Source organism: Pseudopipra pipra, chromosome 1, assembly GCF_036250125.1.
Source record: "Pseudopipra pipra isolate bDixPip1 chromosome 1, bDixPip1.hap1, whole genome shotgun sequence".
NCBI classification, from domain to species: Eukaryota; Metazoa; Chordata; class Aves; order Passeriformes; family Pipridae; genus Pseudopipra; species Pseudopipra pipra.
This window is the reverse complement of record NC_087549.1, coordinates 111,961,388-111,981,389: the sequence shown is the minus strand read 5'-3', so window position 1 is coordinate 111,981,389 and position 20,002 is coordinate 111,961,388. Positions and strand designations below refer to the sequence as shown.

At 42.3% G+C, this 20,002-nt stretch overlaps 1 long non-coding RNA gene across 2 annotated transcripts; it reads left to right on the top strand.

Annotated features, from left to right (window-relative positions):
• The first annotated feature begins 633 nt into the window (after positions 1 to 633).
• LOC135422474 (uncharacterized) lies at positions 634 to 18,701 on the top strand. 2 transcript variants are annotated; one of them, XR_010434492.1, is made up of 4 exons: positions 634 to 10,919; positions 11,305 to 11,766; positions 14,116 to 14,399; positions 16,105 to 18,701. It is a non-coding gene; the product is annotated as an uncharacterized LOC135422474 (long non-coding RNA). The 2 variants fall into 2 exon arrangements; XR_010434493.1 differs by having other exon boundaries at positions 635 to 10,919; positions 14,225 to 14,399.
• The last annotated feature ends 1,301 nt before the right edge of the window (positions 18,702 to 20,002 follow it).

Sequence of the window (20,002 nt, the reverse complement as noted above, 5' to 3'; positions counted from 1 at the left end):
AGCAGAAGCTGAAAGCATTTTGTTAGGTTTCAGGGGAGAAATGGCTTGTCCCTTTAGCTGTATCACCATAATATGAACTTTCAGCATTGGAACAGCATCAGCCTTTCCTGAAGTCTTTGCTGTTCAGTTTGTCTCAGTGAAATTCTATTGTTCCTGCTCTAATCACTCTTATTCACTGTAACTCATGCTGCTTTAGCCAAGCTAGGTAGCTGGATCCCTCCTTGCTATAATGAGGCTATGAACTGCATTGCCCAGCTCTGCATCTGTCTTTCTCAGCCTGTTTCCCCAAGGTGCTCACAGAGATTAAGGGTGTCTCTTCCAGAGATTTGGAGATCCTTGCAAGAGCAGCATTTGTTCTTTCTGAGCCGTGAGGAACTCACTCACTGACAGTACAAAAACAGGGTACCAGTTTTCTCCAGCAGCACTGCTGGTTAAATAATGCCTGCTAGGGAAAAGAAAAGAAAAGAAAAGAAAAGAAAAGAAAAGAAAAGAAAAGAAAAGAAAAGAAAAGAAAAGAAAAGAAAAGAAAAGAAAAGAAAAGAAAAGAAAAGAAAAGAAAAGAAAAGAAAAGAAAAGAAAAGAAAAGAAAAGAAAAGAAAAGAAAAGAAAAGAAAAGAAAAGAAAAGGGAAAATAAGATAATGAAAATAATTAATAGGTGCCATTCTGAACCACATGGGTCCTGTTACACCGGTAAAGGCGGAGGGATCGCTGAAAGACTGTGGTGATAAGGATGTCCTAGTAAGTAAACAGTAGGTTTTCTATCTGGTTCCCAGAGAACATATCTTTCATTCGCAGGAATGTAATAAACTGAGTTCTTCTTGTGCTCTATAAGCTAAGCCAACCTCAATCAGTGCAAATCCACTGCCCTCACTGAAGCTTCAGTTCTTTATGGCAGCTGAATGTCTGACTGCACCGCTTACTGACCCATCAGACAAATCCAAACAAACACTTGACAAGGTTTGAGAGTCTGAGCCTCAAAACAAAACCAGAGGTCTACACCAGTGCAAATGATTTTTCCCAAATTTCAGGGCTAAGCCTGGAGCTACTGCACAGGTCAGGTTATCATAAGCCACCTTTTGTTTCTCCAAGGCTTTGTTTCTGCCCATGTAATTTGAGCTGGAAAAATTCGATCTTGGGATTGCCTAAAGGAAACTATTTGCTTGCATTTCATAGGCTCCCTGAAGTGTGGGCAGCACTGCTGGCCCTGGGACACAGAAACACAGAGTTGTGACAAGCTGAAGGGATGTTGATTTGGGCCACAGGTGCACAGCAGCTTCTAATCTTCTGCCTGCATTTAGCCTGAGGCTAAAACAACAGCATTAGTGATGCCAGCAATTGTAAGCTTAGTCTTTCTCTTGACATACCATCTCTGCATGAGGCCAGTGGCACATACATCCCAGCAGCAGAATAGCTGTGCTCTCTGAAGTTACACAAGAAAAACTTCCTTCCATGCGCTGAGCCTCACTTGTAGCCCACCTTAATTTCCATGTACTCAGTACCCAGCAGCATTGCAGACCACAATGAGGCTTGCTGCAGGGAGCAAGCAATGTCTGAAAGGGCCACAGGGTCATCACTATGTCCAGGAATCTACCTAGGAGAGCAGAAAAGAGCAAAGAAGAAAATAATAACAAAAATAAAGCTAGAAAAATGCAAAAATAAAGCAAAAAATGCCCAGAAAATAGCAGCAAAGAAAAAGTGTTGGGAATAAAGTTGCTGAAAATGTCATTGCAAAGGTCAGGGCAGGCTCAGGGAGACAATAATGGCAGGAATACTAAGCACGTCAGGAAATGTAAATACGTTCTTTTCCCAATGTTCAAAGAAGGATAATGAGAGCGATGCTGGGGACAGCCACACACTTTCAGGGGGAGTAAAAGAAATAATGGACTCCGCGTAAAGCCAAAGTGAATGATGTTGGCTCTTGTTGCAGGTTGTTGAAGTTTCAGTGCAAAGATTCAGCTGCTGAGGATCTCAGCAGTGAGCTGAGAGAAGCGGGGGCTGCACTAGAGGCACGGACCTCATTATGCTGCCACTGTGGTCTCATGGCAAGGTCAGGTAAATGTCGCAGGTTGTAATGAATCAGGGCCCTTCGATTCATCAGCTAGCGGGTCCACCTGGGTGGGAAGCACCTGGAGAAGTGTAATTTGATTAAAAATAGTGTGCAAGGACTAACAAAAGAAAATCAGGCTTCACAAATCCTATGGGAAGTTATTGTTACTGAAGTGGATGACATTAAGAGCTGACTGGCAGATGCCGTGGGTGTAATTTACCTGGCCTTCAGTGCAACCTTCAGTACAGAATAAATGAATACATTAAATTTGCATTTATATAGCTTCTTTTTGTCCACACACCACAACAAAGTACTTTGCAAACATCACATGGGACATACAAAAGATGCATCCATGACAAATTGGGATGAAGAGATTATTGGGAAAGTGGTCCTGGAGAGGCTGTAGACTGCAGTCATGGATGTCTTTTGTTGGAGGTGCATGGTACACACCCAGATACCCATAGTCTGTCCATAGAGGGTCACTTAATTGGGACATAAGCCTGCAGACCATTTGGAAATTATAGAAGTGAATTCTTGCTGGCCAACTCACGCAGCCCCTCCCTCTCTCCAAGGGGAATCCCCAAGCAAAGGATGTCCAGGCTGTCCTTTACCATCTTTTGGCTTTTAGGGTGTACATTGGCCTAAAGTAGCATCACACCTCCCACATCCTGCAGCAGCAGCTGGAGCTGTATTAGTCAGTATATCCTGCTGCTGTTGAGGATAGCTCATAATGAACAAGTCCTGTAGCAAAATGCACATAAAAGCTTTTTTACTTTTAAGTGTCCTCTGCTGTAGCAACAAGGTAACACACTGCACTTTACAGAAGCACCTAAAACCTCATTTAGAATTGATCATAATATTTTAATAGATGATGAGGGTTTTTCTTCAGTGAAAAACAGCAGAATTCTGTCCAGGTAGCTGAGATGTTGTTTATGTCATCCTTATCAAAGCGTTAGTATTTATTTTTAATTTTTATTAAAGATGGTTGTTGCACAGTTCTATGGCTGAAAGTATTTCTGCAGTTGAACCCTGCTAGCAGCCATTTCAAAGCTATGAAAGGCAGGAGGGCGTTTTCGCACTAAAAAAATTTCAAAATCGTGATTAATGTGGAAGAGTTAAAGATGACTGTCATGGCTCACTAATGAAACCAGCTTGGAATTTCAAATTGTCATATTAGAAAAATCCCTATTAATTGCTCCCCAAGGCCTAGCACCACAGCAGGGAAGCTGAGGATTTGTCCTGTCACCTCATTGTCAGTAATGAAGAGATTAACTCTGCCGTCTTTCTCTCAAATGTAATGGCCAAATAATAAATAGAAGATTATGGCACATACAGGAAATGGACACTGGATTCATAAATGTTTTCTAGCTTTAGTTCAACTGCACTTTAAAAACTGTGGCATTTTTGTTTTACTGTGAAAAAAATGGGAGAGAAGTCCTTCAAGCAGTTTCCTAAATTCTGGGAAAATAAAGAGAGGCCCCAGGAAGAGCCTTCCAACCATGGATTCAGGATATAGGCCAAGGACTGTAGCTCCATGACCCCTGTTCCAGCAGAGAGGGACTATAATTTTGTCTCCCTGTGTTCAAGCCCAGGACACCACCACAGGTACAGCCCCAGCCAGGCAGCTCATGGTCTCTGCCCTCTCCTGCATGATGTAGCCTTTGCTGCCCTAGGTAGTAAGTCTCACAGGAATTGTGTCAGCAAGGATTTCAGCAGTGTGCTGGCAGGAGGTCTGCACAGTATTTTGCAGTTCCTGGTTGTTGGTTTATCCTGTGGGCTTACAAGCGTTTCATTATCTCCAGCACTACCGTAGTCCCATGCAAGCATGAGGCTATGTCCCTCCACAGCTCCAGGTACTGCAGACTTATATGTGGAAGGAATATCTATCAGCAACTTTAATGGCTCTAACTAGCTTTTTTGCAATTTCCTTGTAGCCACTTTTTTTGCTGTTTTAAAGCTGTATAAAGTGCTTTGCCAGTATAAATAACGGTAACTTAAAAATCCATCTGAGCTGTCCCTGACTTATTCCAGAAGCATTTACTACATGAAACAATTGTACGAAATTGCACTGGCAGCCAAAGACAAGCTGTCTCCAGAGTCTGATTTTAACAGATTATTTTTATTAGAAAACACTGGGAAGTGTCAGTGAGTGACAACTAGGAGAACTGGTTTATGGCTGTCCTTTCAACAGCTATCTCTCCACACTTACTCCACATCAATCTTAAATGAGTGTCTCTTTCAAGGCTTGTCTCATCTGCTCCAGTTTTAGAAACAACTTAATGAAGTGGATTTATCCCCTCTTCTCCACATGGAAGCTTGGCTAGTTCTGCATTTATGTAGTTCCTATGCACATCTCAACCTTGATCTCCTTTTCCTAAAAATATGCTTATCAGCCTTTTGATGAAGGGTGTTTCCTCCTCCTTTTTCATTCCTCGAGGCTAACATCTCTGAGCTGTACTCATGCTCTTCCACAACTGTTAATTTTTCATAGTTCAGCTTTTAATGAGGTCAGTAATGGTTGTTGCAGGATATTTGTGATCTCACTGCCTTCACGTTTCAGCGCTGTAAGGCCTAGGGCATGGTCAACAGTGCCGTTTTTCAGGAAGGTGATGTGCCTTTTTCCCAGGCTTCCAGAATTAGTTGGTGTATGTGCATAGTGGATTCAGCATAAGCTTCTGAGATGGAGCTAGAGTCTGCCTAAAATCCCCAATACTACACATATATTCATTAACATCTATGTTGTTTTATAGTACTCAGAGTGCATTTTAATGAAACTTGGCTCTTAACACGTGCCAGGCCTAGGTCAGGCTCTGTTCCCATCTGCTGAAAAAACCCCATACTTTTATGATGGAAGAAAAATTTTTTTTGGCACAATGCAAAGATCTACTAGTGCCTTCCTTCTGTGTTGCATTCTTTTCAGCAGAAATATTGATATTCTTGCTTATAATGGGGAACAAGGGTATATAATTTGAACTGACTCATATTCCAGGAGATTTTTATACAGTCTGTAGGTATTCCTCAGTAATCTGTGTTACGGGCTGGCCTGGGGGCCTCTTCTCTCCAGCCCCTCTCTCACGAGGACTGGTTGCAATTTCGACTTCTGCGCTCAGTCCCTGTCCTTCACTCTATCTCTTGCGGAGGGGATGGGGAGAGAGGGGATCCACCTGCATGAAGTGGAAAAAACCCAAACCATTCTGCCATCCTTTGAGGACCTGAGCTCCCTCTGTGTCTGCCTCACAGGGAGGATGGGACAATTCCTCATCCCTCAGGACACTCTGACTCTCACAGGGCTTCACAGAATTATCCCATGTGGCTGTGGTGGTTGTGCTGCAGCTTTCCACTTTAATTGGGCTGCTTTGCTAAGTTTATTTTTTTATTCTTTAATTTTGCCTCTCAGATCATCATGCTGACCAGTTCTCTGCTCTCATACTCAATATCCCACAATTACTATTTTATATAAGACAGGAACCTCCAGCAGAGTCATGTACTCCTCACTGTCACCCAAACTCAGTGTGCACTGGAGAGTTTTTAGACTTGCACCCTGAATCATGTCTTGCCTCTCTTCCACCTCATCACTGTCTCCAGTGCTATCAGCCTTTCTCTCCCTCCCAGGATCCTGGGGGCCTTCCCAATGGTGTGCATATTTGCATATGACTGTTGCTCTCCTTTTTTTCTGATGTCAACAATTGTCCCAGATGCTGCAGATGTATATTGAGGAGCCCACTCAAGTCTAAGGTGACTAAATGATTTCAGGAATAAGCCATGACTGAGTTTCCAGGGGTCAAAAATGGAAATACACATGTAGTGCAAGTCTTGCTCGCTTTGTATTCAGTTCACTGTCAAAAGATACCACTGCACACCAGATTTGTATGGACTTCATGGTATCACTGGCATTCATGTTTTTATGCATTGGAATAATTGCTGGAGTGACCTTCTATTAGCCCATGTATTGAGCAGTTTTGAAAGAGTAATGAATTCCTTTTGACTCCCAAAAACAGAGAAGGGAATGGTCTGCCTGGTGGCATTAGCAAGATGACTGAACAACCAGTAGTCCTCTTGTTACAGTGATGGGAAGAAGGGATGAGCTGAAGAGGTAAATTAGCTCTTTTCGTATTGGAATAGGCGGCATGTATAAAAAAGAAATCATTCAGAAACAACTGAGACGGCATTAAAAACAAATCAAAGATACACACATTCACCTATTCTCACAGAAAACCCTGTGAGAATTATTTGGCTAATCTTGTCCCCTGCCCACCACTGGGGCCATCATTTGTCTTTGCTTTGTTCTCACCACAAAAGTGCAAATGGGGTGAAAAATGGCAGGAATCTCATAACAAACACAAGAGTAATATTCGGCTGCTTTATAAATGAAATCCAGCTTTATCGGTTTTCCTGCACAACAACACCCAGTGCTATATGCTCAGGCTCTGCCTCATACACTGCCTGTTGGAATAGCACACTGGCTGGGAAACCATTTTCAGAGAATATCCATGGTCATTTTCTGACTTCTCAAGAAAGATTTTAAACCCTTGCCCAGGCAAGTCAATGCTACTGGGAACATTAAAGTCTGTCTTTGGTCTTTCCAGGGAGTCAGTAGCATGTATCCGCAGAAATTTGGTGACACCTGGAAGAGCAGAAACGTGCTTTTTAAACTGATTAATTAGCAACTATTACTGAAGTGTTGGCTGGATTGCGCAGCTGGCTGATTAACCTCTGCAACAGCAAAGCCTGGAGAAAATTCACTGCAGCACTCGCAGGCCCACGGAACACTGGTTCATGGGGGCTGTCACACTCCACTGGAGATAGACATCTGCTGGACACCTGAGCCCAGGTTGCAGCATCTAACTGTGGGGCCACACTGTCTCAAGCTGATGGACCCATCCAGTCAAGCCTGCCCAAGGCTGTCTAAGGCTTGGGAAGAAAATGTCTCTAACCTTTCTTACAGTGGCAGAGCCCAGTCCCAGCCTTTACATGCATTATTCTGTTTTGATGCATTGCACGCAGAGACCAAGGGAAGACAAGGGCATGCTGACCAGTGTTTTTCCTCTTAGAAGCCTAAAGCTAGAGATCAAAACCCAAAGCCAGGTGTTTGAGGCAAAAAGATTTTATTTCTTTAGGTATTCCAAACTGCTGAACATTACAAACCCAGCATATGTCAACAGTACTGCTAATCCTCAGCAAGCACGTTGCAACTCCTCACTGTTAATGGTAATGTATGCACCTTAGTCCTTAGGAAAAAATATCATGTCAATTTGATGAGATGTCTCAAAATGCACAGCAGCCTAAACTTATGTCTGAAAATATCCTGGGCTTATAATTTAATTTCTTAAAAGTGCAGGACCTGAGTATCTTCATTCCATTTCTAATCCTACTGGTCTATTAATATATGTGTGTCCTGAAAAGTAAAAGATTACACAGAATCTTTCACCTTTATTATCTGAGTAAGAGAACAACTATCTAGCTTGCCAAGAAGACTTTGCTGTGCACAGGGAGTCAAAAGGAGAAATTCAGGCTGTCTGCATTAACATGTAAAGCAGTGCAATAGGAATAGATCTGTAGAGTGATGGAACCGGTACCACGGACCAAAGTTGACACTATCCATCGGAATATTTTACTTTGGAAGAGCTCCAGTCTGGCCATGTCAATGGCCATTAGAGGCTGGAATTCATTAGGAATGTCCCACATTGTACAGTTAAGTTTCATCTGAAAAAACCCAGTTTGTGCACTCTGTAATTATGCCATGATGCAAAACAATGCATAGAAAGTGAAGAGGATTAAGATATTTGCTTTTAAAGTTTCCCCCAATTTGAACTAGAATTTGAACCAAAGAAGAAAAACTCCCACAATATTTGACAAAGCACATCACATATTTCCAGTTCTTATGCAGTTCTCATCCAGCAAAAAAAAGTGAGGAAAGAGAAAACTCACAAGCTTGTTCAGCACCTGTTGTAGCATCTCCTGTGTTTTCTGATGCATAAATGAAGCAGAAAGCCATCATTTAAAAACGTCTCAGTGAGTTGAGCACATGTAAAACTGCATGATGAAGTCCAGGAGCTTGTTGTGACATTGCACAAGCAGGCATAATCTGTGACAGGGGCTTTTTAGCTCAAAAGTATGGCTATTTAGTAAATATGGCTCAGGAAATCTTACTCTGTGACATGAAAAGAGAAATTTAGATTCAGGTTCAGCATTTATATTAAACAGTTCTCTCCTTGCTTTATGTACCCATTCTGTTACCATCCATCTGATCTCCAAACTAAACAGGTGAAGTTGCATTTCTTCTTCACGAGACTAAAGCAACACATACCACACTGGTGAGCATTAAATAGGAATTTATATATGTCCTTGAAGAAATGCAGAAAACCTCTGCCTGTAAGGACATGGAAAACTGTAAATGGTGAAAATAAATTTTGGTTGACAAGGGGCTGTAGGATGAGACCTCTCTTCAAGGAAAAATCCCAATAAATTAAAGGTGACTTAAAAAAGTTTTGCTTTTAAAAGGAGATGAATCCAGAGGTCTGTCTCACCAGAACTGCATGTAGCAGGGATGTCTCAACAGAAGTGTGCCTACCAGGGAACACGAAGAGCCTTCCTGCTTACAAGGGCAGAAACGACTCATCTCCATGTTCTTGCACTGAAATTTCCTGAAAAAAATGAGTCTCATGCCCTTGTGAATTTGCCTTGCATCCTCATGTTTCATGTGATAAAACATCCCTGGAGGATTTGGCTGTTTCTCCAATATGATTTGAGCTGTAGCAGCATCTCCAGGAAACTAGGCGCTGCCCAGTGTTCCATCAGCCTTGCATGCAGTGGGGAGAGCACAGCCAGCCTGAGCAGCTGGGTCAGTGCTGAGGGGTCAGTGCCTTCTGAGATCCATGAGAGTAAAAGTAGTTGAATCTTAAGATGAGATACATAAGGCAAAACTTTGTGACCTCAACCATTGGAGCCTAGGTGTATATTTTGGCCAAAACCTCGCTGAAGAACTTAGGATAAAGTTTGACTCCCTACACAGCATGGCAGAGAGAGAGAGAGGGAAATCAAGAGCAGGGCAGAGCCTGACTATTGGCTGTCTGGGTGTCAGGGTCTGCATCAGGGCATGTAAGTACTTTTGAAGCAATCCTGCAGTGAACAACAGAAAAATTCAGACTCTGCACGTGTGTGCAGGTCATAGAACAGAGGTCAGAAAGCAGCTTGGGATCATCTGGTCCCACTTCAATCCACAGCAGGGATAACCAAAGTCAGAGTTGGTTACTCAGGGCCTTGTCCAGAGAGTTACTGAAAAATCTGTTCTCTCTCACAGAGAATTTTTTTCCTTCCTCTGTCCAAAGTATGCCTCTCTACAGCCTCTGCTTTTATCTTAAATTTTGCAATGCCTCACATTCATCTGCTCCTCTGTCACAGGTGTGCTCATCACAGTCGGCCCCAGCCCCAGGACTGTCCCAAGCAGAGCATTTTGCATTTGTTTTTGTTGAATTTCAGGATGTTACAGCCAGGATGTGGTCCCACAGATCCCCAGTCAGCCTTTTTTAGAGCAGACCTCAGCTGGTATAGCTAATGAAGGCTCACCAAAATCAGCAGCAAGACCATTAGGATCTGTCTTTGCATTTAGAGAAAAGTGCTAATGGCAAGGCAGTCCTCTAGAGGATGTCAAGAAAAAGAAAAAGGACATGAAAAAAACCATATAAACTGTCCCAGTCCCTTCAGTCTTTTCTTGGATGATTAGACAGAGAACTATGTTGTACTTATTCACTGGGTACCAATTTCTTACAAACCATGGCTGCACACAAACACACACTACCATTTAGCAGGGCTAATGAAATGATCCCTGAAGCAAAGAACTCGAACCCTTGTGCTATGAGAAAAGCAGTTGTGCTGTGAAACAGGAGGAAAGTGTCCACTCTCTGGGACCAGCCGCTTGAGGGAGCCAAGATGACATCCACTAAGAGACAGCAGATTACATAAGTATTTTTGAAGTGTTTCAGCTGTAATCACTGTCTTCTGTAATGTTAAATCTGTTGGGTCAGAAAACTCTGAGAGCCTCTGTCTCAGATTTAAATGGTTTTTAATTTGGCTTCCCAAATTAAAGAGACTACACTCTGTTTGTGTGTAGTCTGTTCCCTTTGATAACTTTTGATGGGGTGTGTGTGTCTCAGTTTCCAGCAGATTTGATAGCTGTTCAGAAAGCTTAACATTAACTTCTACAGACTGCATGAAAACAGACAGAAAATAGTCATGAAAATAGGTAAAGTGAGGTCCTTTTATGAAATCAGTTAATATAATTGGAAAAAACATACAACTACTTGGCCTGCAAATTTTCTTCTACTGTCTCTGTTTTAAACATTAGAGACTCCACAAAGGAGAAAGTTATAGGAAAGCACTTATATGCCATAGGAAATCAGGATGCAGATGCTCATTTAGATATTACATAGTGACTTTTTCAATATGGCTTGATTTCCTCCCATGCCCTCCATACAACTCTCTCTCTCCAAGACCCAGGTACTAGTTTCTCTCATCTCATGAACTCCAACTACTATTTTAATCTTAAGCCAACATTTTCAGGAATATTATGACTCCTAGGAGAAAGCTCAGTGATTTAACTTGTCCTGGTTTTTTAGCCAGTGGGATTTACCGTACAGTGAAGATTTCTCCACGCAACCAGGAGAATTCCACATCTTTGGATCCCACAAGAACTCTTGCCTTTCCTAATGTACTACATGATTCAACAGCTCCAGTCTGAGGGTATTTGCATTCCAGCCACCTCAATGACCCTCCCTATGTGAGGGCAGTGGGACCTTGTACCCATGGTGATCTTTTTCCCAAAGGACTCCAAGTCATGATATAAGCAAGGAAGAGAGAAAACTAGGACTGAAGGTAAGAGACAAGGGAAGGCAGAGCAACCTAAAAAGAGAGGGTTACACGCAATGCTTACCTAGCACCTAAAAGGACCACCACACCCCTCCCTCTCTGATTTGAGCAAGTGGTAGTCTTCTGTGAATGTGTTATGGATAAGACAGGTTCTTGCAAAGGCTCTTGAAGGAAAATGGCAAAACACTGTTAGAGTTTTGTAAACCATTGTTCAAGTGTCCTTTAAAATGCTTTCCAAGTTTCAAAAATTATTGCTATAAGCCTGTGACAGTAACAACACTACCCTTTGATTTTATTTGTAATTCACCTCCATGCGCGCTGGGGAATGGGGTTAGAATTTTGGCAGCAGTGTTACTTTATGAGCTCTCATTTGTGTTTCTTTTTCCCTCAGGTGGATTTATTTCTTGTTCACATCAAAATGCAGAGACTGCTCCCTCTATCAGGACCACGGCATGTAAAGGAGATGTTATCAAAATGCATCTTACATCCTGGCATGAAAAACTTGTGCCAGCAGAGACATTCAGCCAGTGGACAGAAAGACAAAGTTTTCATATTAACAGATACTGTACCAAATAAATCAATCAAAAATAACAATGAATGACAACAATGACATTATTACTATACACTGAAATACAGCAGCAGCAAGTCCAGCCTACAATGCCACTTCACTCCAAGAATAACCTCAGAAAGACCCCACCTGAGGACAGGAATAGGATTAGCACATAACAGAAGGATGATAATAAACATCATGCCTCTTGCCCAGAACTAACCTCTCTTCTGAAAAGACAAACGGTATTGGTTCAAGGGTATTAAAACAAGGAGCTTTTAAAAAAGACCTCATTTTGCAGTGCATGTATGTATGTCTCTCTCTCTCTCTCTTCTCATACCTATATATGTAAACACATGTACATATATAGTTCTTTCCTCACCACCAGGAAAGATGCAATGGCCTATAGGTAAAATGCCCATACATGAAGCTTCATGGTATAAAAATCTGTCTTCTCCCAGCAGTTCCAAGTATATATTGCAGAAGCTGTTGCAAAAGAGTAAAAGTAAGCATTGGAACTATTCACCTTCTGCTGTCTTGTCCTTGTATTCAGGAAAAAAAAGTGCCTATATTTAGAAAGCAGAATTAACACTGAAGCAATTTTCACTAGTCCTTTAGTCTCCTCAAATATTGTTTGTGGTATCTGCTTTCATGCAAGAGGATGGGGCCACATAAAAGTAATCACAAGGATGGAAATGTTCTCAGCAGGAGGAAAAGGGATTATCAAAAAGCAGAGGAATAAGACTTATGAATGTTTTGTACTCTTGGGCATCCGTATGCCATTTGAGCTATTTAGAGTGTTAACAGATAGATCTAAAAATAAAGAGTACATTATTTATTAACTTATTCAGCTTTCAAAAACAGGAGCTGCATATGTTTGTCTAATAAACTACATCAGATCACATCCATGGATATATATTGGCTGAAATAGAAATCTGCAGATCTTCTTGAGGTCATTCAGAAATGCAGAGATTGAGTTACTTTTCTTTTAGGGAAAATATATAGAATAGTGCCATTTATTAGTAAGTTTGATGGCACATCTACCACATCCTATATTTACCTTTGCCCAGCTTCCCCTAGGTAGATATGAGTAATTCCAGATTTTTTTCAGAACAAGACCTATCCAAAGGAAAATATGATTCAAGGGAAATATGACACCAGAGAGCAAATTAAATGGAGAAAATGAACCACTGAAGGCTGTTTGTTGAGATCTCATGACCTTCCAGCCCTTTGGCATGAGCAAAACAAACTGCTGAATGCACCAAAACATAAAGAGTTAATTTACAAGCAGGACAACCTGGACCAGCTTTCTGAGGCCACCTTCTCATGAAGGCTGCATCCATATTTGCATCCTTGCCTAGCTATGCTGAATGGAGAGAGATTAGCAGGAGAGGCTGGAGTGATGGTTACTTGGTCTGTGATTTGATGTCTTTTTAAGATCCAAGGAAAGAGGTTCACAGGCACCTGGAGAGGTCCGGTCTGTCTCCATGCTGATATGTATGGCAGGCCAGGTTCAAGGGCTAGGTGCGGGTCTTGAACATTGCAACGATTTTTGTGAGAATTGGACTTCAGTTCTGACTGCTCATTGCAACCATACACACAGAGCTTATATAAAAAGCATCAAGAGTTGAGGACTTCAGAGCCTGCTGTACTCTTCATGGGCTGTTGGGATGGAAAAGGCATGGTCTTTTGGTCTTGATAAAAGGCAGAGGAGTCAGAGTAGTGTTATGTTTTTTATGGGTATAAATTAAGACTCCATTCTCACTCTTCCAACATCCTCCAGCCAGGCATCTCCCTCTCCCCATGCTAATCATCCCTTCCCCACATGATGAGGCCAACTCAGGAAAGTCTGGTTGTACACCAGCCCTGCCAGACATCAAGGGAATGAAGGCCAGAAAGAGAGAGAGCAAAAAGCATACATCAGAATCATGGAGAAATCTTTTTCAAGGGGAAAAGTCCTGATGAAGAAGGAAACACCCAGACCATACAAAAGCTTATTTGGTGATGAAGTAGGAAGGGAAAAACTTTAATTCTCCTCAGCCCTTGATTCCAAGACATGCATTATATATTGTTTATTTACACAATTCTTCACTGCCTTTGCCACAACTTTTCTTACAACCTCACCTTGAAAACAATGCTGTGCATTAGCCTAGGGAACTAATCTGAATGCAATAGTGATGTCTTAGTGCCCATCAATAGCTTTTGAAGCCACTGGTTGATGCTAATTGCACTTGGCAGAATGAAGTTTCAGAAAGGAAGTTTTCATTAGTTAGTTAAAAAAAGCGGGAAACAGTGACAAAAATGCCAGTGGATGTACCAGGCTTCAAGCTAAACTCTGCTCATCCTAGAGCAAAGAGGCCTTTTACCTCAAGGTACAAGGTCTTAACACAGGCTTCATATTTTTGCTCATGGGATTACTTATTTGTTTTACTTTTCATTCCATGGTCTCCAGATGGCCAAAAAACTGGTGTGAGATGCAATTGAAAGAAATTAAAACACATGACCTGCATTTTAAAAGGAAATTCTACCAAAAAAAAAAAGAGGGACCAGGGGTGTTTTGAACTCATGAGTTTTATTTTTGTATTCTAAGAGAATAAGAAAAAGTTTGTTTCCTCTTCTACCTCTAAAATCATATTATTTCTTTGTTTTGAAAAGGTCACATCACCTGATGTAGTAATTGCATGCAGCTGTTATGAAATTGTTCCACATATTCCTGGAAAAAAAGCAGTAATTGGAAGACTTTTTGGATGTTATTACATGGCAGGTACCTCCCAGGGACAACAACAATAGCTATTCATCTGGTGGCAACAGTCTCCCATAGGGAGCTCGGAGCTGCCTGCAGGAGCTGGTGTGGACCTGGGAAGTTACGTGCTCCGGCTTTTTGCTGAGGAAGACAACACAGAATGCCCCTCTTGGGACTAAGTGTCAATATATTAAAGGTAAAAAAAGAGCCCCTCCTCTGTGTTCCCTGTCGCTGGCTGCAAAGCCCTGCTTTGGCAACCCTTCCCAAGCCCACAAAACTGTTCTTCAGTCTTCTCTCTCTCCTGGAAGGGTTGAAAAAGGTCAGGCTTTAAATGGAGCCTCGTATTTTATAGCTCCGTGTTTATGAGTGTCTGTTCTGAGGGGTTGCAGAGAAGCAACATATTTTTTTCCCCAAAATGACTGAATTGAGTGTCACTAATTTCCATCTCCTGAAGGCAGGCAAGAATGAAATGACTGGTAAGTACAGGACCCCGCCCCCTTTCCCCTCCAGGGGAGTAAGTGCCAAAATAACCCATCTGAGGAGCTCCCTCTCACTGGTGTGCCACCTAATGCAAACCATGATGCCAGAGTTAATTGCAGCAGTCAGCTGTTGCATTTCATCCATGAGTCCTGCTCAGTTTAATTATCCTTTGGGGAATTAGCATTTTGTTGACTCACAGTACCTGCTTTGAATTTCTGGTAGTGTTATAGAAACACTGTGACTCTTTTCTCTCAGAAGAGAGTGATGCCCAAAGGCAATGCCTTTAAAGAATGGTCTCTAGGCAGCAGCAGGCTAATCCTGGGTCAGAAGAGCCTGGAAGAAAACAAACCATACCTCTACTGGCACCTGAGTCATGCCCCACCATGCTGGAATTGCTCATTCACCCTCACCACAGGGTGAGGTGTGGGTCTTTACTCCTACCAGAGTCTTCTGAGCATTCTTCATACTTGTTCATCACTTTGTGTTTACAGTCATTTCCAAGCAACTCCTCCTAACTGGCAGGTGCTCTGGCTGCATTTACCAAATAACATCCATGTTCTGCTGCTGAAAAATCACCAGGTGACCACCTGCTGGTTGCACAAAATGATGCCCATCCTGGGCAAATGAAACCCACTGCATTACCTGGCATGGACTTTTCCTATCCATATACACTGTTTCCTGGTGCAGTGAGCTGTTGGTAAATCCAAGGAAGTGTTGTCTGGCCAGGAATGAGACTTAAGTTCGGCTAAGCAATGTATGTCTTTGGGCTTGTAGGTATTCATGAGCCAGTTTGGCCTTGGAATTGGTGTTGTTCAGGTTCCTTAAATCAGGTTGGCAGGAATACCTCTACCAAAAAGGCGTTTCCAGTCTCTCTGAAGAGGGCTGTACTGCCACCTTCAATCATGCCTCACATTTTTGACCTACACCTAGTCTGTGGCTTTTCTCCCCTTTGCTTATCTCTGGGCGACATCTGAGGAACCACTGCAAGGGGCACAAGTTGGGATTATTGCAGGGGGGCAAAGGGAACAGTCACGGCGGCTGTGGCAAGTCAGACTGGGGCTTGGGCTGAAAGGGAGTGATGCAACACTTGGGTGCATGGAAGGGAGGTAATGTCGATGCTGAGTCACCAACCCTGGAACGATTTAAGACACCTGCAGACGTGGTGCTTAGGGACATGGTTTAGTGGTGGACTTGGCAGTGCCGGGTTAATGGTTGGACTTGATCTTAAAGGTCTTTTCCAATCATCCTAGATGATTCTAGGATTCAATGGTGTGGCACTGGCTGGTTGCAGGCTGAGGATACTGGACACAAGAGGTCTGTGAACGCTGCAAAGCACTGTTGAGTGGTGTACACATTAGCATAACTGACTGCTCCCATGTCTTACTACCACTTACTCTTTGTCCTGTTTTTTCCTGATTCAGCCACCCCAACCACATCTGAGAGGAGACATCAGCTGGCCAAAGTGTTTGTCCCAGAAGATGGGGGAGCCCAGCCCAGCCTTGCCAGCTTGTACGTAGGCTCCAGCAAGGATAGCTGGCCTGGCCTCACCAGCGAGGACTCCCAGGACCAGCTTAACCAACCCCGCACCATGAACTGACCTCCTACTATTCTCCATGCCAAATGAGTCCCAATCTTTGCACCTGAGGATTAAACACCACCTGTCTGGAAATCTTCCGACCAGGCAGTTGGGAGAATATCTTAAGAACAGCAGCACACAATGCACTCTCAGCAACTCCCTTTGCAGCAGGTTGACCCTGGTCTCCTACCATCCACTCCATGCTTCACTTTCTCCCCTGTCTTTGAAGAGTGTTGAGAACAGAGGAAAATCAATGTGGCTTTGTGAAATAATTGTGGATTTTGTTCTGAGCAGAGAACTGAAAAAGCACATTATAGATATTCTGGATCAATAGGATTCATGCAACACTTGACCTTCTCCTGTTAGCTCTCGTACTAATGCACTTTCATCTTTACCTCTGATTTGGGGGTCTTTAATGGGATCTACTGAAAAAATGGTTTTCTGTGGAAAGCATAAAAGGGTATAATCTGTGAGAAACGGGAACTACTGGTTTTCACATAATCATACAAAATTATCACTTTCCCTTCCCTACTAGAGATCTATAAACTTCTTACTCAGAAGTCTGACTGTAATTTAAGAGTACAAATAAGAAACACAAAATACAAAATATAAAAAGGATGGATTTAGGTTATTTAGAAAGCTGATGCATAGACATTCAGACATTTTCCTGGTAATTTAGCAGTCACTTCAGGAGACAACATAACATTTACACTTTGCAGCAGAAAAAAGCAAAGCAGCCTGCTATCAAAGGAGTTGTCTCCAGCACATTTTCTGACTGAGGTTTGATGGTTTTTTTTTAATCCCCTCTCCAGGTGTATCAGTCTTGGTGTGAAACAGAATAATTACTGCTGGTTTGTAAGAAAAGGTGATAATTTGAAGCACATCCTGGGCTCTTTTTCTTGAGGATATTTAGTTGAAAAACTGTTCTTTTCAACTGCAGTTTTCAATATTGCTAAATTACTATACCATTCAATATAGGAGTGACTGATTTGCTGCTACGTTGTTTGAGACTACATTTACGTGACTGCTTGTGTATTTACACTTCTTGGAAAATTCTTTGGCAGCAAATGATACCATTGATTTCATACCAATTTGTTATTTTACAAGAAAGTTAATATGGCTTAGTTTGACTCTTTCTGTTCTGCATTTACAGGGGCTGAGGGTTCAAAAGGGCCCTTGCTTCATCTAGGTGATATGTTTCCTATAAACAGAGCTGGTCACAGTTTCAGACTGAATTTGTAGTAGTTACTTTGCCAGGAAAAACATTTTGTCATTTGTTTGTTTTTGTAAATAAACACAAGGTTTGATTCACCAGTCCACCTACACTCTGTTTTGTCAGTGGAGCCACAACAGAAGAGCACTGGTTTTATAAATGGAGAATCAGGCTTGCTATAGTCTATTGCTAAGCATCATATCTTTTCCAGTCCCTCTAGCTAATAAAATTCTTTATTTTACAGTATTATTCATCCCTCCCTGCCCTCCTCCAGTCCAGAATATTCCCTATAGTAGCCTGGGTCAGAGTAGAGGTTTGCATCTTAACAAAAGCAATGGGGCACTTCTCTTCCAAAATCCAACCAAGACATCCCATCCCATTGCATGTTTCTTACTAAGAAGCATTTGGCTGGGTTGTACAGGCCTTAGTTTTTCACCTAAAGATGCAAGGAAAATCCTAGCTGAGATTATAGTGCTATCTACATTAATTATGTACCTAATTGTCATTGCTCTGGAAGAAGAGACAACCCCCTGAGCTCCCTGGAGTTCAGGCTTATTTGATGCTCGTCTGCACTGGCTCCTTCTGCTCGGTTGGCCGCGACTCTTACCCTGCCAAACATCTCTAGCCCTGTGGCAGGGACGAGGCTTTCAGGAAATCCTTTCTGAACATCAGCCATAACAAAAAAAAAAAAAAAAAACAACACCCAAACCATTAGCATCACACTTGGCTGTGACTGCTTGGGTTAAACTGCTCTACCTTCCTGCAACATTTTATTTATGACCTTTTGCATTTTATTTCACACGGTCCTTCAGTTAAACAACAGCAGAGAGCGTATGCAACTGAAGGCTGCTCTGGAGATGATGGATGAGGCTCCCCACGCTCCCCACCGCTTGTAGCCCATGAGTCATCTGCTAATTTCCTCAGCTAAAACTGACAGACAATTACCTGGCATTTCATCACAGCCAAACGGATTTTTTTTTTTCCCCCAGAGCTCACTGTCTATCTTTTGATAGCAGTGACTACAAAAACTGCTGCCTAAAACATTGTCTCTCAAAGCTTTAATATTTTATTGTTATTGCTTTGAGTTCTTGCTACACAATACCAGGCATCTTGCATCTTTGCTGCTCCAAATCTTTTCCTGTATCTGCTTCTTTACAGCACATTACCCAAGAACTATTCTGTTAACTGCATTATATAAGTACTGGAATAAATCATGTTATTGATGAGTATTTTTGAAGGTCTTTTTTTTTGTAAATGCAACTCAGCGACTCTCCCATTTGCTTCATTATTACAGAAGATGATGTTTAATGTAAGTGTAGTATTTATAGTTTCATGCAATAACTAACAAAAACCTCAGAGCTTCCCTGTCCTCCAAATCCTTTGACTGGACTCTCAGCTTCACTAGATGGAGTGTTACACTGTTCAGCAGATAGCCCAAGGGTCAGAGGTTCCTTTACCCCTCCGTAGGAAGGTCTTCCTCTTCGGATGGTCTAGACCTGTAGTAAATCCCTCCTCATCATGCCTGGTGTTAGGGGCAGCCCTGAACTCTGTAGCCACTGGCCATGATGACACCACTGGCAGATCCTGCCCATCACTGGGGCCACTGGCTTCTCATGGCTCAGGGACTGGGGGACTTCTTCACTGACCATGAGGTGACCAAATGTGTGACCGGGACCAGCTTCAGAGACTGTTGCCCCAAACTGAGGAGCCTATATAAGCAGGGCCATGGCTGTGAGGAAAGGACCTTATACTCTCCCAGTAGCTGATATAGGGGAAGATTTTTCACTGTAGTTCAAACTAAAACTCATAGCAGAGGATAACTGGCCTGGGATCTACTGTTATGAAGGCTGTGGGATGTTTCATGCTCAAGGAAAAAGTCTTCAGTCACCCTAAGGACTTTTAGGAGATTTTATAATGGTCATCTGATATTCAGTTTTGACTCTTTTCAAATTAATCAAATGTTCTATGATAAAATACAAGATCTTCCCTTGCAGAGATTCTCCACCTTCTGAGAAATGATGTACCACACCATTTTAAAAGGCAACATCTTCTTTGGTAGGGTAAAGAAAGTACATTCTGCCTAAAGAAGCTGTGGATGCCCTGTGCCTGGAAGTGTTCAAGGCCAGGTTGGATGGGGGCCCTAAGCAACCCGGTCTAGTGAAAGGTGTCCCCATGACAGCGGGGTTGGAACCAGATGATTTTTAAGGTCCCTTCCAACCCAAACCATTCTATGATTCTACGATCCTACATCTGTGCAGCCAGTTCCTGATGCCAGGAACTGGTGATATTGTCCATTCCTAGGAGAGCCCTGAGAGTCTCAAGTTACGTGGTTTGATTTCATCATGTTATCTATATGAAGCCATCTCCCCCTAAGATTTTTAACATTTTGATATGCTAAATCCCTATTATTTGTACTGCATTGGTTAGCTGTGAATACAGCTATGAGAAGAGACCTCGTAGCCCTGGTAGCTGGCAGCTGTTGTAAATGGCCAAGTGGGCTTCATAACCTAAAAAGGTTGTGTCTTAGAAC